Here is an 18845-nt window from a genome sequence, read left to right as displayed (position 1 = left end):
CCTTCATATTCTTGCTTACCCATTTTTGTGTTCCAGTGTCAAATGCACCCCAGACATATCCTTTATTACACATCTGTGAAGACAACAGATTTAAGCCATTTTATTTGGCTTCCCAGGGATGTAATCACCTTTTTGAGTGGCATCCACCTTTTATGCACACATTGGACACTAGCTATGTGTAGAAATTGTTCCACATGTTATGCTACTTACTTGCACAGGATAAATGGGCCAAATATTTAGGCCATGAAGTTGCAATATTCTTGCCCACCAGCAGCATCTGCCAGGTGGTGATCCAATGATGAGTGTTTCCCCCTTGCCCAGATTGCATGTTCAGAGATATTGGTTATGATGCTATTTTGATTTTGTTGCTTTCTTGTATGGTCAACATTCCTCTATTCCTGTAAATAAATTCTACAGTTGTTTTTGAGAAGCAAAGAAAAGTCAAAACTACACTTTGAGATTCACCACTCTAATATCTTGGTATTTAATCAACCTGTAATATAATATTGATTACAAATACCATGGAGACAAGAGATTGGTGTTTGTCCTTAGAGCAAGTACTTCATGTAGCTCTTTATTGCAGAAAGAGCCTTTCAGATGTTTTGCTACCAAATATCCATCTGGCCCACGGGCTCTCTCACTTTCACAGTCAGAATTTTATCATTGATCCTGGCAGAAGGGAGATGGGACTCCTGAAAGGCAATGCAGGTTAACTGTCAAATGACCAGCATGAAACACAGCAGAGGACAAAAAGGGGCTTAGATTATAGATGTTGCTCCAGAGGACTATGAAATAAAAGAAACATGTGTGAACAAAGATCTCTGGCAGGAAGGGCATGACATATAAAACATTGTGCCAAACATTCAGCATTCAATATTACTGCCCATTAACCATTACCTTGCAAAAGCAAAACAAAACTCGCACTGTATGTCAGCTGAGGCATCATTAAAACCTGTCAGCTGTCTGCTTTCTCTCTCTCCATTCCTCTCCACTGGAAGGTCATATCTTTCCTGCAGGCAGTGCTTGCTTTGTGCCAGCTCTAGTCACCCCTCCTGCATCCCCAGCTTCCAGACCAATTGGACCAAAACTGAACTGCAAACTTTTTTTAACTGAGCTCTTGTTCTTGCATCTCCTTTCTTTTATCTTCTGGGTGACCTACATACTTTCAGAAACATTTACACCTTATATTAAATATATATATAAAACTGCTATGCTACTGCTTTCACTGTCCTATCATCTTTCTCTTGTCTTTTGAAACCCTGGCAGACACTTTGCCCACTCTATGATTTACCCCTGCAAGTGTGAATGGACTACTCATATTTCACTGATGCAGGAAGTTCTGTGCACTCACTACTTACGTTTTAATCATTGGTAAACTCCAAAAGACCTTTTCTATATGTCCAGTGCTGGCAGATATGTCCAGTACTGTCAGCATGAGTTATTCCTGTCACTGCTGGAGCTAATGTTGTGATGAAGTGAGAAAATGCGAACTCTGGAAGATATTTTGATTACTCAAGGGAAAACACTTCCCCACTTAGACTGCCTTCCCACTGCCCAGTCTCCTTGGGATAGCAGTGAGCTGGAGACCACCAGAACACTTTCTAGGCTCCTTGGCAAATAAGGCACAAATAAGTAGTGTTGGGTTTTGGAAAGAGAGACACAAATATCATTCCTCCAACACTGAAAGAAAGACACAAAAAGTAGCTGTAGAAAAACCTTTTTCTAATTAACACAGTGGCCTGCTAGCACTCTCTTCCTACCCCTCCATCCCCTTACTATCAGCCATGGAAGAAAGAGCCAAGAGTCTGTGTTTGTCTCACCTAAGTACAAAAAGGGTTGACACTGAAGGAAATGTAAAGGAGTGTTGAGGGGCAGCTAGAGAAACATTATTCCTGACAGAAATATAACTTGGACTGTCATAAAGTGTTAGTGGCCATATTTACATCTCTCCCATAAACCTGAACCATTAGTATCAGGGACAAGGGGGATCAAGGGGAGTTCAGAGATTTAAAGACGACTCCAAAAAGCATGGTGTTGGCTTCTGTAACCTGGAGGCTCAGAAACTGACTTTGAATTTCTTTTCATATGATGATTATTTAGTCTGTCAGTTCAAAGAAACTAAAGGCACCAGTCCTGGTGCATATAGTGAGAAATGTACATCAAGCTGGGCAAGATTCATGCCCTGTTTTCTTCAAGTCTGGGACATGGATTCAAACTCTAATCAGTCTGAACTGTCACTTTAAAAAACACTTCCACACTTGTGAAGGTATGCTGATATGCTCCAGGTTTGACAGTTGTACTTGTGACTAGATGTATGCTTATAACAAATGTCCTGTTAGGCACTGCTGCTTTGTGGTGGTTTTGATTGGGCCAAAACGTCAGTAATGTATTTTTTAACATCTAGGAGAAATTGGGACCCCTCAGAAGCTGTTCTAGTAGGCCTAGGGAGGTGTCTGAGGGGTGGGGAGTGGCACAAAGATGGCTCCTGTGTGTCCTGAGTGAAAGTTCTGGAAATTTTTACATCAAGTCCAGCAGAGCCAATCTCTGATGGCTCTGAAGGTGATGGACATGCTGCCGGCCAAGTTTGGGCCATTGGAGGTGCTGGTTACGCCTCTGTGAAAACATATTTAAGAAAAATTCAAAACAAAGCAGGGGCGCACTTCTTTCACTTTGTAGTTGGAGGAGGAGGAGGTGCAGGTGAAAATATGTGAGGGAGAACAGCATGGAGATTGCCAAGGTCAGTGAAGAAGGGGGGAGAAAGAGGTGCTCCAGTGCTTCTGGCACCAGAGCTGAAACTTTCTGCTAGCCGTGGTGGAAGCTATGGGGGAGCAAGAAATTTCTCCTGCAGCCCATGGAGTCCATAAGGATGCAGAAATTCACACACAGCTCACTCCAGAGGAGGAGGTGGATGCCTGGAAAAGACTGTGAACCAGTGGGAGTCTCATCTAAGAGTTAAAACTGCAAAAGGCCTTGACTGGGAGAGAAAGGCCTTGCTCCTGGCATGGAAGCAGCCTGGCCTCAGCTCGGGAGAGTCTGCACAGCACCTTATGGACAAAAGACTCATGTTGCAGCAGAAATTTGGGCGGGATGTTGCTCATGAGATTGGACCCACGCCAAAGAAGTTCTCAGAGGACTGTCTCTCATGGGAAAGACCCCATGGCTAAGTAGAGACCCCTTCTCCCTAATAAGACTTACCAGAAAACCCGTCTCACACTGCCCCTGTCTGTGTTGCTGGTTTGGAAAGAGGGAAGGGGGGGGGGGTGAGTGCAGAGACTGCTTCTTAAGAGGATGGGGGTGAGAGCAGAAAACCTGTCTGGAGAGAGAGAGAAACAAGTAGAGATAAAGAGTATTTGTAGTAAAAGAATTGTAGTGATTAATAAATTTGAAAATCTGCTCTGTGGACTGAGAAGAGACCCCACACCCTGCCTCCCTACCTGGCTTGTGGATTGTAAAAGAGGAAAGGGGGTGAATACTATGGGTTCGTAAGAGGGAGGGGGGAGTGAACAATAACTGTATGAAAAGTTTATTTTTGCCTGCATTTATCCTCCAACTCAGTTAGGTAATTAAAACACCTCTTTGCAATTTTAAGTGAAGTCTGTTTGCCCTTTTTTCTTTTTGTGTATCCTTCTGGCAATGTCCTGTCTCATCTGACTCACAAGATTGATGTGTGTTTTTATAATTTTTTTCTGTAGCAAAAGAGGGTCGAAGTGCCTAGCATTTAGTCAGGGTCAAACCCCAACATACTTCCAGTACTCAGAAACTCTGCTGCTTCTCTGCATTAGACTTCTCATTTGTTTGCTGTGTAGCAACTTCAAGTCATTTACTATAAAGACAGAGTCAGAATACCTAGACCAAGAAAATTTGGAGAGAACTCACAAATGTGAATATACTCGAGGACATAATAGAAAATTAAGCAGAACATGATTTTGTCATTTATTGCACAGGGGTACACCAGTACTTTTGTATGAAGCCAATTTCAAAGCAATGAGCACTGTAGCTGTCCCCTCCAATGGAGCAAGTTTGAGAATATGGCATTAATTGCTATTATGTCCTGGATTAATGCAATACCCTCCTTTGCTGGCAATGGTTCTGCATCAGCATCTGCATCAGATGTTGCTTCCCATATCATGGCTTCATGAAGTCAGCTTTGTTCTGATGTACAGCAATTATATTTAAGTTGCACTAGGCTGCACATTTTAAATGAGTAAATGGCACTTTGGCATATCCTGGCTGTGAAAGGTCTTGGAGTTAGTTTATTTACAAGAAAAGAGGAGAAGGAAATTAAGTTCTCAGTCTCCTATTACAGTGTGTGTGCACATCACTGCATCTGTGCAGACCGAAAGAGCAAGCCAAGGAATAATTTACTATGGTATCAAAGAGGAAAAAAATTTGATGTTACAAAATATTTAGTGTTACTGAAACATTTATAGCCCTGCCATGAAAGATACTCTGTACCTGAACACCCTAAAGCTCACACACATGTAAGTGCTCAGGTTCTTTCTGTGTTACAGATAATTCAAACTCAAGAGTCACTTTTTTTTAAAAAAAGTGGTTTTCTCAAGTTAAAAAAGATCAAACTTCTTGTGTTCTCTCATATTTATTTTTAAATATATTAGAAGAATTGAGTCTGCCAGGCATAAAGACACACTTTAAGACTCAGACATATTGATAATTCTATGGACCCTTAATGTGAATTTGTATTTTGAGCTTCCTTAGCTCTGGCTGATTTGAAAGACTTGATTCTTAATTTAAAGTGGTTATTTATTTGTAAAATCATATTAGTAACTCCAAAGAAAACTTCCATAAGGGAAGCATCATCAGTCTTTTTAATTTTAGTGGCACAAATAGTGTCTTTATAATGTGGTGCCTATTGTACTTAAGGCTTGGGCTACAAAAAGCACAACACTGCTTCCAATTCCCCATCTAAAAGGAAGGTGATTTTCTTTATTCAAACCTCTTGATCCAAGAAGGAAAGGGAGAGGAGATAAATATGGCTCTTTGCAGTACTGCTTAGAATTAAAGGTTAATCATAAAGAGCAGTGCTGGTTTTAGATGTTTCAAAATGTAAAACAGATGAATTCACACCTTCTTCATAAATGGACTGTTCTAGTTAAAACTTTGAGAAATGAATTCCTGGCTCTGCTTCTTTTTACAGAGAAAAATAACATAGTGGCCTTCTGGGGCAAGATCTTTAAAGATTTTCGATGAGATTTATGTGGCAGAAAGAGCTCTCAGAGACAAATCGATATAACTAAGTACAGCGCTCTCATACAATCACGCTGATCAGGAAAACTGGCTGCATCATCACAGGGCTGTCATTTTCTCACTTGCACTGTGTGAGATTGCCTAAGGTTTCTCACAACATTGAAATCAAACCCTCCAGTTGACAGCAGCCAGTGACAGCAGGGGGTTCAGGGCAAAGGAGCTGTATCTTCTTGAGCTTGTGGTTTGTTTAACACATTTCTTTTTCTGACAGGCTCGAGATTTCCATTCCTTGGCCCCATGTTACCTGCACAAACACATTCTCAGGTTGCATCTCCCCGTCTATTAGATAGTTTTTATAAACAAATGCGAGGCCAGAGATTGCAAGTAAAAAGTACACTCTTGCACTTTTTCTACATCCAACACCTGTCTTTATTTGGGGTATTTTTAATCAGTCTATTTGCAAAGAACAGAAAGACAATGCCTCACCTTGAAGTGCTAAGGTGTTTCTGATCCTCATATCTTCACCCTCTCATCATCAGATGAACCAATTCCATGGTGTCTTTTTACCTGGCTCCTCCTACTTCATGCTAATTCCCACTGCTCATACCCTGGGCACTGCTGTTGAGCACTGTCAGGTTGGTGTTGCTGAGGAGCTGGTTACAGCAGGGCTCTGCTTTTCTCAGTGCTGCATGGAGAAAATGGCAGTTCCCACCCCAGAAAACTTATAGGGAATGGGTAGCAAACATCTGAAGGAATTCAGGTGTTAACCAGTAAAATCAGGAAATGAGGAGCTCAACCTGCCTAGTCACTTTTGAAAATCCTGTTAGATGTCTACATACAGGTCAATACACTGAAATACAGCTGTAAACCTGGACTGGCATCCAAAAAGCATCTGAAGGATGATGTGCCCACTGAATGCCATTCCAGTGTTTCCTGGTTGAGCACAAACTCTGCTTGCTCAAATGCACACATCACTCTCACATATGGACACAAGTTGTGCAGAACCTGTGCAGGGCTGGGCAGTTTGAATATAAGATCTGCACCAGTGAGGAATTAAAGAGATGGAAATATAAAATCCTACTTGCAAAAAGATGACAGCTAAAGATATTTGTGTGTGCAGGTGTAACTGTGGCAGCTGGCTTAGCAATACAAGTTTGCTGCTGATGGACATTAAAAGGATGAAGCAGTGTGTAAAAGAGATACTATCCAGTATTTTTGCGTAAATGTCTCTCACACATTTTTAAGGTCAGTTCTGCTACTTAGCTATTAATCTTAAATACATGAGAAAAAAGATCACATGAAAAATTAGTCATAATATTAGCTGTACTGGTAATAAGAGGTGGAGAGCATACAAATTAGGGAGAGAGAAGCAAAAAAGAAAGGAACTGAAAGGACCGACACAGGGGAAAAGAGAAACCTCAGGAAGAAAACGAACATTCCCTGTAAATATCTTCAAGGTAACAATGTAAATGAAGGAAGGAAATTACACCAACTCTCAGAAGAAAACAGAAAAAGAAGTAATGGCCATAAGCAAAGAAGAAAAAGAAGTTCAGCCTAAACATGAAAAAAACTTTAAGAGTAATTAGGCTAGTGAAAAATTCAAAGGTAGCTGAGGTGCAATTAATGCACATAGTCAAGAAGACTGGACTAAAAATAAAAAGATGAAGAGAACACATCCATTAAAGTTGAGAGGAAACAAATTTAAACAATTTAAGTTTTGAGAGGAAACAAACAAGAAAATGTTCTTGGTACCCTGTTGGTGATTTTTCTCCACAATGACCTTCAGATAAAGGTAAACTTCAGATTGGCACAGCGATTAAATTGTGTTGCTTGCAACATACCTGTTTTCTCATGGCACCTGCTCGTTCATAATTTTTTTTTTCTTTTGTAACAGCTGACATCAGTGCTATTCTTTTTTTTTTTCTTTTTTGATTTCTCATCAGTTTTAATTCAGCCACAGCATCTCCTCATCTCATCATTTTGTTCCCTTTCCATCCAGCTCCTTCAATCATTCTATAGACACAGATGCTGCTTGTGCAGTGAGCACTGATTTGACTGTGTGCTCCTTCAGTTGCATTTGCCTAAAGCATTTTGAATTCTGCCTTGTTCCAAGAGAGCCTGTAGCTGTTCAGATGTAGGTGACTGTTAAAAGCTGTGCAAATGCATGACCCCAGTTCAACATAGGTCTGGTTTTCAATAGGCATTTTCCTTCAAGAGACATCGGTGTTTCACTAAGTACATTATGATTTAGTACATAGCATAGATGCCGTTTCATCAGCAGTATCTCCTTGATGTTTTCACAAACCGTAAATTCATGCTTTTAAAATCTCAGTTACTTGGGTGCCAAGGTTTCATTTCAAGGTTCAACTTTCAGCTCAATATAGATGCTCATTAAAGTCAAGGAAAGGACCCTACTGACTCATCTGAGTTGAGACCTTATACTTCTATTCGAGCTTAAGAAACCCAGAATACAAATTTGCCATTTGGATCCTTTACTGTGCAGTCAGTACAAAAGCTTCTACTTCTGCTGTCACAGATGGTACTCCAATTCCATGGTCTGTGACAAGTCCTCACATAACTCTCCATACCTTTGTATTCAGCTGCTCAAAAACCCATAACAGACTTACCCTTCCAATTCCAAAAGTCAAGAAGTGCTTCTTTCTGCCTTTCCAGACAGGTAATGAACTCTCATTTAAAAAAGGAGTTGGGCAGCTACATAACATTGATGACCTGTGACAAAAGAACTTTGTGGTGTTCCAGTAGCTCTTGAGCTTTTCCTGGAAAAAGCACTTGAAGCTGAGTTTCTTAGTGTGTGGCTGTAACAAAGAGAAAGCTGGATAGGGCTGTGGCCCTGCTATGGATGCAAGGGCAGCTTGGCTCAGCAGTAAGGAGCTTGTGTTTGCCCAGGGACACTGACAGGAGACAAAGGGGAGAGACACAAAAGACAAAGTTCATTGTCCCTTAACATTTTTCTCCTCATTTTGCCATTCTAAAGTTGCCCTTGCTGGGGTTAATTAACAACTATGAATGCCAGTGCTAGAGGAACAAAGCAGATTGTAGTTTTTACCCCTCTCCCACGTTTTCTATAGCTGTGACTGGACCTCAGGATGTAACCTCTGTAAATGCTCTCTCATTACTTTCCATCTAATTAGTCTCATTTCATTTATGAGGTACATTATCTGGGGATTTTATATGGTTTAACACATTAAAAATAAAGCTTCTTGACATTTGAAAATACTCTCACTTTGGAGAAACTGTCACTCCTCTTCACATCTGCACATAAGAGGATGGTTGAGAGAGTCATCTGGGGATAAAGAAGCGTTCTCCTCACAGCAATGGCTATGCAAAGTGTTAAGGAGGCCATGCCACGCTGGCTTAATGTGAGCACTTGTGTCTTATAGCTATATGCCACAAACATTTAAAGCCCAGATTCAACTCTTATTACTGTGGGCGTTAGACTGTTCAGAAAGATAAAAGAGGTGTCACCCTTTGCTTCTCAGACAAGAGGGGGTGATTCATCCTGCCTAAGCCATGAACTAGTCTCTGGAGATGTGGCTTTCTCTCTCCACTTATCACAGCAGGGGCCTAGGGGGCCATAGCTATGACTTCAGTGTCTGCTGCTTGGTAGGATGTGATTCAGCCTTAGAGTTTAGTGTGATAAAAGAACTTACTAGAAGTTCTTGACTTTGGAGTATTCTGTTTTTTCTACAGGTGCAACTGACTGCAAGTTCTAACTTCAAACATGGCCTGTGAAAGCTGGTTGTGCCCTCCACCACTCTGTACATACATGTTGTAGCAGGCTCCAGGAGGGTGGCACAAGCCAGCTCCTGCCCGGAATGAAGTCCCTGGTCCGTGTAATTCCACCGGATCTGGAGTGGGAGGCCCCCGGGGTCCCACGGTGTGGCGCAAGTCTCCCAACCACAGAAATTCAGCAGGAAACGAAGACAAAGAAACGAACTGGAACTCCATCTCTGTTCTGCCAGGGAGGTTTATTTGGGGTAAGGAAAAAGGGGTTCCAGGGGAAGGAGAAGGGGGTAGGTCAGTGGCTGGCAGCCCAGAGATGCAGGACCTCTCTCTGACGCAGACGCTGGCTTTTAAGGGGAAAGGAAGGGGAGGGACTGTCTCTCTTAGAGCCAGTCTTAGGAGGAGGAGGGGAGAATTGACAGGGGGAACACACCAATAGGTTTTCAGGTACAGCAGAGTGCATATTTTAAAATGAACCAATAGTATGCAGAGCAGGAAAACAAAGGAAGAACATGGAGATCTGAAAATTGCATTACTACACATACGTGGATGCAACCTGAAGGAAAATGTCACTGAAAATTCGTCCTAGAGCAGCAGAGGCCAAATCAGCACATTTCCTCCCCTATGTTGGCTAAGGCACTTAAAAAACCCGAGGTCATTCTGCAGAGCCAGGTACATTCATGGCTGGCTGGTATTCACCTTTAGCAGAATAACAGCCTTCCATCTGTTCTTCACTATCATCTCCTTGGAAATGCGAGTGGGATTAATGAGGATTAAACTTCTGATAGTGCCATGCCAGAAGTCAAAAGAGGAGCTTCTTTATCTCTGTTCACTGGAACCCCTTCTGATGGGGTGTCTCCTCCAGACTTGCCTTCTCTGCACATGCCTCCTTGTAGGGAAAAATTGCTGAACAAAAGAAACTGAGTTAAGGTGAACAACTTCAGTTGTATTACAAGTTTTAAGACATCAGGATGTGATCTATTCTGAAAGTCCCTGATGATTTATTTAGTGGGCATATTTTTACATTGTTTCCTTTAACATCAGAGAAAATGTGCCTTTGGAGAAGCATGGCTTTTATCTCATCCCCTTTAAAATCACACCACAGATCTCAAAAGAAAGGCTATGCCATGTCAGAATTTAAAACATTCACCTTATGGCTGTCACACAAAGTAGATGAAATATATGCCACTGAGTTTTAAATGACTGCTTATGCTGCCAGTCATAGTCAGATCCTGAACTGAATGATGTAAGTTCCCTCTGCTTCCCTGAAAGTGATGAAGCTGAATCTTTTCATACCAGAAAAGGATCCAGCCTTTAAGTTTCACTGTCTTCCAAATCCAGAGTAATTTTATCCACTTGAATAATTTATCATCATAACCTATTTTTCATTAATTTGACTATGCTCTCGTTCCTCTCGGGCTTGGTACTTACAGTGTAGCTCTACTGCGAAAAACAACGATGTGAAATTAGCACTTTCTTACTCAGCAGATCCCTTTCCTGTGTGAAGTCAGAAAGAGTTCTGCTTAACTTACCATGAAAAGTACTAAAATCTCTCTTTCCCCCTTCCCTGCTTTCTACCCGGCAGGACCAATGGAGCTGGGGGGAAGCAAACAGCTCAGGATTTTTGGCTCTTGTATTTATGCGACAGTCAACCGAGCTTCAGGGCCACCTGGGCAGCCTGTGGGTCTCTGGGCTGTGACCAGCATGACCCTCCTGCTGCCAACAGTGAGGCTGGAGCTCTCAGCAGAGCTTGCAAAGCCACTGCCACTGGTGGCAAGTGAAAACAACATGATTTCCCACTTCCAGCTGATGTGCTCAGCCCAACAGAGACAGACAGTCATGTGTTTAAAATTAATCTTAGGCATAAGGATTGCAGGACGATGGCCACTAAAATTCTAGGGACTGGAAAATAGATGAAGCTGTTGATGTGCTGTAAAACATCTCAGGTGCAAACACTTCTGTGCTAATCCTGAGGGATTCGTTTAGCTAAAACATATTCTGGAATCAGACTGGAGGACCCAAAATCAACTAAGACTTGGGGATGATTTTTTAAGAACCTGACTGTTCATTCAGAGACAGATAAAGTAACATTGGCATAAGACAGTACATTTTGAGGCAATACTCCCTACAATGTATCCAAATTTTTTTTCTACTTTTCCAGATAAGTCCTTTCTAAAACTCACACTGCAAATTCAAGATTAGTTTTCCCCAAGAAAGCATATGCAATGCACAATAAAACAGGAACTTTCAAAAGAACTTTGAATTTTTCTTTGCCATAGGACATCATTTATTACCGGAATGCTCTTCAGATTTAGACAGTCTCTAACATATGACTAAGTCTGAAGTCACTTTGTCTGTCAAAAGGCAAAGGGCAAATGAGTTATAAGGGCAGCTGGGTCATCAAAATTCATTCTCTTTGGACCCAATGTAGTAAAAAATATCCTCAGTCTTCCAAACAACTAAAGTCCCAAAAGGCCACAAATCTAGCTTTGCAACAGGCCAACTTATCCAACACAAAGGTCAGCATCATTAAACAGAATAAACAAACCAATCCTAGAGCCAGAAATGACAGATCTGCCTGAGAGGCAAAGGAGTCATGCAGCTGAGTCTCTGGGCCTCCTTCATTTCCACACTTGTACAGTCCCAAAGTTCTTTGCACACACACATGTGTGCTCTCATGTGTTTCACTGCAAACACACATGTGCACACATATTACTGTGCATGTGTGTGTGGGACCAGGCAAAAATCCCCTCAAAACATGCATGGAATGCATGATATAAGCCATTATCAAAGTGCATGGAAGCACCAGTTGATGGAACTGAGCTCTTCTGCACATATTCTGTCCTCTGGACCTCTAGCCTTACCCCTCACTGCCTTGCAGGAAATAGTGTTTTGGTCAGGGGTTAACAATAGCATGCAGAGTGGAGAACCTGTTTCTACTTCCAGCTCTCACTACCATCTCACCAGTCTCTGCCAGTCAAGGCCAGGCTAAACCCCGTGCTCATTCCTCTGCCTGCCTTCTCACCATCTGAAAAGGCACTGGATGTGCTCCCACCAGCCCCAGTACTGGCACACAACACTTCCCAGAAGGGATTGTGCTCCAGCCTGCACCTCCATCTCCCATTACTGCCCCAGAGCTGGCAGCCTCCAATCCTGCAGCAACCAGCACACATGGCAGCACAGGACTAAGAAGAGGGGATGCTCCTCTCTTTTTGTGATGTTTACCCATATCCCCTCTACCTATCTGCACCCCAAAAATCTCTGAAACTACTCCTTTTCAAGGAAGTAGCTTAGGCACTTTGAAGCCAAGTACTTATCACAGACAAGAGCACAGCTGTTTGCATGCTTATTTCCTTCTGTCCCCATGCTGGAAATATATCCTGTGCTTACAGTCATACTAACCTCTAATGGATTTGGTGAGGATACAGATTTAGAAAACCTACAGGCATTAACACCTGGCTGTGAATCCAGAGAGACCTCCCTCCTCCTGCGTGTGCATAACAGGGACAAACCTCAGCTCCAGCTCTACATGACAACGCTGCTTGTTCCTACCCGAGTGAAGCCTGTCACACACTGTCCCAAGGTGCTGAGCAGTGGCCTTGGAGCTACAAGCTCAAGATGCCACAGCAGGAGCTCAGCAGCAAATGTGAACATGCTGGCTGTGGAGGGAAGCTCCCACCATGCAGGACCAGCCGCTTGAATTTTCTTTCAGTTTTTAAAATTACTCTTACAAGCTTTCAGTATGAAAGATCAGGTAAAGCCCCATTCTGGGCTGCTGGGCATGAAATTTAAAATACCCATATTAATGCAGAAATAAACCAACCGCAACAACTAAAGCTAAATGCTGTAAATAAGTAGCTAAGCAGTATGAAGAGAGGACAAATCTCAGCTGGGACTTGACAGATTCAGGTTTTGTTCTCATTTCTACCCTTGACCTGTTTGGTGACTTTGAGTAAGTCATTGCTTCCTTTCTGTTTCTTTCTGGGTCAGGGACTGCCTGTCATTTTGTATTGATAGCAGCTGGCATGAAAAGCCCCAGTCCTAGTGAAGATCTCTGGACACTACTTCAATAAAAACAATATCTAAATACCTGTAAAAAAAATGAACACAGAGAAGGCTTTTTCTTTCCTTGGTAAAAAGGTATCACGTGGAATGAGTAAAAACTTCAGATGTTTCATTAAGTAAATAAATATATACACACAAATCTGCATTTACACCAAAACACACATATTCAACTGTGTTCCTAATTTAAATCTAGAAAGTTATCACAGCTTTACTAGATTACTTCCCACCTCTGTATCTCTAAGACATTAAAGTTTTTTCTTCTCACTTCTAATAGATTTGCTACATCTTACCTTTAAGATTTATTTTCTAGCTTTGCATAAAACTCAACTCTGAATAGATTTTTTAAAGCCATCATTATCCAAGAACATGGCACAGAATTGTATTTATGTTACAATGAAACCTCATGTTTTTCAGTCTGTATTTGAACATAGTTAACATTTTTCTATCCACATCAGTCTGCTTCTCAGCAGTCAGCACTGAAATAAGCCATTTTCTAGTGTTTTAGGCATCTGTTCTGCCTTTTCTTTCCTCTCCCTCCTCACTTACACGTATAAATGTCCATTTATAAGCTGCCAGCTGAAATAGATGCCAAACTTAATCCAATTGCATAAATTCACAACATAAGCTGCAAAAAGTACATCACTGCATGCCTCAAGAATTCACAGCCTCTCTTAAAATGTCTGACAGAATCCCCTGAAATTTAACTGGAAAGATTCAGTACTTTATTTCCACGGGTGTTGCAGCAAGGTTTTTGTTCTTGCTGTGGGCACTTGATTTCTGATATAAGTGTTGAGGTATGACTTGCAAGAGCAAAGAGTTCAAGGTCATTTATTTTCTAGTCTCACAGTGAGCAAGGAATTGATGCCATATCTTCTGAGCAGAAGTAACGATCAGGGAACCTTGAAATAGAAGATAGTAATGCTACAGATCACATGAAGAATAAATTAACAATCAAAAATTAGAATAGTAGTAATAATTAAAATAAAAACAATTGGAGCAGAAGGAATGGAAAGTCTTGAAAACCTGTTTTGGAGTTAAAGCCATTGAGTTCTCTTGAAGTTTTGAGAGCTTATAAGGTTGGCAGTGTCACACTGTTTTGGATGCCTGCTCAAGCCCTGGTTCAAAAACTAGAAAGCAATAATATATAGATTGATTTTGATTGTTAATGTACAGACACCAACTGAGATGGGATATTGGTTGTAAAATCTGACACATTCTGACAGGTGGAACACACATTTAAAATGTTTGGTTTGGTTTTTGGAAGAAGGAAGAAGACAGCAGCATTGAATGACAGAAATTTTAAATATCAAGGATAAGGAAAAAATGATCTTTTCCTTCAGATGGCATGATATTGATTTTTTTCTTAATGATGAAGTTTAAAGACACTTATGTATTTGACAATGTTTTTCATCACAAGAAAAAAAGGTAAGAGCAGCAATTTTGGATGACTTTTCCAATGAGGTAATTAAAAATTCTTATTTTACAGAATTTTAATAGTTTTTTAATATAAAAAAGTAATTAATAATTGGATACAGAATAGTATTAGCATTGTCAAATGCTGCTGGATTGAGAAATGGATGCTTTTTGTTTGCCAGTTCAAGTGTCCCTCTGGAAACAGAGCTGCAATATTTGAGTTGTAATTCTAGTTGGCAGCAAAAACTGGTCATCATGTCAGAACTGTTCTGACACAGTAAATGACTGAAGTAATGACAGGAGGAAACCTGCAGGGAAGTAACTTGATTTTTTTTAGAAAGAAGTAACTTTATTTTTTTTAGAAATGTTGGCTGAGCTTGCACTAGTGGGGTCCCATGGGTTCCCCTGACCACCATCCCCATCTTTAAATAAGTAACAAGCTACCTCCAGTGACAAACATTTACCCATCACTGCTGCATCACTTCTGGACCACTGATGTATGAACTGCTTCTGCCACCAGTGAAAGCTCACAATTTGTCAGCTCAAGAGCCTGTCCTTTGCTAATGGATTACTTTTGAAATGTCTGCTCTAAGTAGAAGGTTTTATTTATTTATTTACTTTTTCTAAAAAGGTGTGCAAACACACACAGTTTGGGCTCTGGCTTCTTATAGTAGAGTCCCCAGTCTTCTTGATCCTTATTTTCCAAGTCTCCACAGGAAAAGGCAATGAGTGTCAGTGCCCAGCCTGCATGGCCTAGTTCTTTTTTCTCCCTTGAAGACCCTCTCAGGTATGGCAAGAGAACCATGGTGGGCTTGCAAACAATACTAAAATCACAGACCAAGGCATCCATTGCATGAGGGAAGCATCACTGTTCTCCCACAGACATCCTGAGCCCTGGCCCCCAGTGACAATTTCATCTTTTTCATCTCTTAGTAATATACAGTCCCTCCACAAAGGTGCTGTGAAGGGCAACAGAATGACACAAGTGACACATTCAGGTAGGATTGTATTGTAAGTCACAGGAGAATCACACCTCTATTAATGAAAGGCTTTGAAATCCTTTGGAGGAATGCAGTGAGGATTTAGGCAAAGGGAAACATACTTAGCAAGACTTCAGGTGCAAGTTGCTTCTCCCTTTGTTACCTGTAGCAGGCAGGTGAGGAAAAGGGCCTCTAAGGTAAACCTGCTCCCTGATGGATAGAGAAATAAGCACAGCTGGAACATGCAGCCAATTTAAGGGCCCCAGAAAGAACGTGAATCTGTGACATGGGGAGTGGGTAGGAAGGGGGAGAAGCAGGATGGATGTACGGGTCACAGAAATTTCTGTTGCAATACCATCCTCATCAAAGACAATGCACAGTGGTAAATTATGCAGATAATCAACTCCCTAAGCTCTTACAGGGCTTTACAAACTTCCACCAAAAAGAAACTTTTTACAAGTGAGCCACTTATTTCCTTTAAATATGTAGCCTGTATAATCAGAGTCTTTGAAGTAGGGAGACAGATGATCAGGATTTGCCTTTTGATCTTTCCAAATTGTTTTAGCAAGTAACAACTATGCCTGAAGTCTTTTCTGGGAAACTTTATTAGCAACGATATTTACAACAATCTTGGAGACCAAGGTTCTCTTAGTACTGATGTTAAATAACCCTCCAGAAACTCAAATCTTACAAAGCAAACTTAGGGTCTACAAATAACATAATGAATTTTATGTGAATTCACTTAGAATACCCAAGTAAATCAGCTACAATTCCATTCAATGCTCTGTACATATTCACATTAAAAATACCCACAGGATCTGTTCGATTCACACAGATCTGTCTTGTTCTCCATTCATCTACTTGTACCCAACTCAAGTCAATGGATCTCGCAAGAGAATGTCTAGATCAGAGAACAGATCAGGGTCTGAAGTAAAAAAGGACTAACTTTATCAGTAAACCATAGACCCCTTACACATTTACAAAAGAGCAGCACAAGCTGCCTAGTTACTAGCTACAGCTGTTTCACTGATTAGCACAAGTGCAAAGGCAACTTAGAGAGGCTTCCCCTCCTTCGTGTGTGTTGTAAAGGGCTGTGTTCACATTTCACATTCTACACAACTCCTGATATTAACAGCAACATTCACAGCCACTGCTTTTAGACAGCCCATACACAGAAAGACACTGCGGTTTGAACAAAGGAAACAGGATTTTTTTTTACATTATGTTTTCTGTACTCAAGACAAGGAAAACAAAATTGCTTCAGGCAATCTTCCTAACCCACGCTTATACAGTGAAAAAAGGGAAAATAGCCCACTTCTGAAAACATAGTTATCATGTGCATTTTATTGAGGAAAGCTTGAAATTCATTAACTGCAGTAACTGGAATGCAGAAATTGTTTTAAAAATTTGTTTTTTTCAAGCAATTTCTGGGTTAAAGAAGAAAAAAAGAATAGTTCTGGGTTCTGCCCCTAAAACAGCCATTCTGATAAATTCCACCTATTTTTATGAAAATATTTATGAATAAGATTACAGTCTTCTTACAGCTGAAAAGTGAAATGTTTTATAGGAATAATGGAACTAATGTTAAACTGGGAGTTAACAATTCCATTTGCGTACTTCGGTGATATCAGATACACTGAGAGAAATTTGCTAAGCCAAAACACACCTGAAAATGAAATAATTTTCTATTTGTTAAACACATGAAACTGGTCACAGTTAAGAGGGAAAAATAAAATAATGGTTTACACAGTTTCATTTAACCCTCTACCACCCCACCATTTCAACTTACTGCTAGAAGCAGATGGGCAATTATAAAAAAGAATCTGAAATACAGATTTGTGGACAGGGGAGTTGCTGGTGCTTTTCAAGCTTCCTGCTCTTGAGAAACATTTCAGCTTTTTATTTACAGACTGAAGCTATAAGAAGTTACAATCACTTCTCGAAAGTCAATTGGCAGCAGCATTCAGCAGAGAGCAGCTCCCTGCCTTTACCTTGTTTTTATTCCCTCCTTCATGTTTTAACAGTTTATTATCACTCTCTAAATTACAAAGTGTGTTCTTCTTTTCTCTCATCCTCTGAAATGGATTTAAAGCATCAATTCATTAAGAAAAGGCAAATCACAGAAGCTGGAAGTGAGGTAGTGTTGTGGGTTCAAGTGTAAAAAACTCCGGCATATTTAAGTGCGTCTCACACTGCAAGTGTAGAAAAGTATGCTTATGAAAATACACATATTGACTAGCTCAGAAGTCAAACTTTGGGAAGACATTTGGGTAGTCTGAATTTCTCAGCTTCATTTGTGTCTACTTTGGCACCTGCAATAAAGTGCTTTCCCTGATGTCTATCACACCTACAAAGGTGCTTCAGACAATCGTTGAAGCAGCTTCTCAGTGTACTGTGGCTGTTGGGAAAAAGTTTTCTTCCATCAGTGTCCATGAATTCCTTGGGCCAGACTTGTGCATCCATGCTCATAAAGCTGCCCCATACACACCTGTATGTATGTAACACATACAACTGTGGTACATCAGAAAATGCATAAATAACTTGCCAAAAAGGACATTTTCTTCTTTCAGGAAGAAAATGCGCAGCTAAGGAGAATAAAAGTTCAATCTGTTTTGCTTATCAGAAAAGAAAGATAAAAAATAACTACACAATACCTACCAAGGACTGTATTAACTGAGAACCCAGCTTTGTGGAAATGGAATGGCTCGAAGCAGCAAAATTAAAAGAACAAACAACGCTAGTAACCAGTGGGAAAAAATACCAAGACACAGCAGATTTTCCATTTCTGGTGCCATTCAGAGCTTTTATAGAAGAAAAATCAGTCTGTCTAATACAAACCACAGACATGAAAAAAAATCAAAGAAACTGGGTGACTTAAAACTGCACACCTCCTTTGAACTACACTTTGGGGATAAATTCTGCCCTCCTTTTGAGAAAAACTGTTTTCAATGAACCTATCTGGAACAGCACCCAAATGGAGTTTCTAATACACCACTTCACAGTAATGGCCATACTGGTATCTTCTGGACAAAGAAATGCATTAGACACCAGCCTGGCAGAATAGGAAGTCAAGAAAGAAACTATATTGTAAATGTAAACTACATGTACATTCCCTACAAAAAGAACTGTCATCCTCTTGATTTATAATTACCTTTTTCTCTGAGTTTTATAACAGTGGTTTAAAATCAAAACTCCTCAATCTTCCACACACATCTGTGTCATATTGCAGATGTGGAATCCACTGTTCATAGCAAAACTGAGTATCTCCTTTGAATTACTGTACCATTTTCTGTAAAAAGGGCATGAACATTATAGGTCTGGTTTAGCAGACTCAAGGAGTAAATTTAGCTGCAAAACTTAACTTAGGTACATGCTTAAGTGCTCAGCTGAATAAGTTTCTCATAACACTTTCCTCCTGCACAGCAGAATTCATGCAGT

Source organism: Lichenostomus cassidix, chromosome 2 (genome assembly GCF_008360975.1).
Source record: "Lichenostomus cassidix isolate B80296 chromosome 2, HeHo_3.0, whole genome shotgun sequence".
NCBI lineage: Eukaryota > Metazoa > Chordata > Aves > Passeriformes > Meliphagidae > Lichenostomus > Lichenostomus cassidix.
This window is presented reverse-complemented; position numbering follows the sequence as displayed.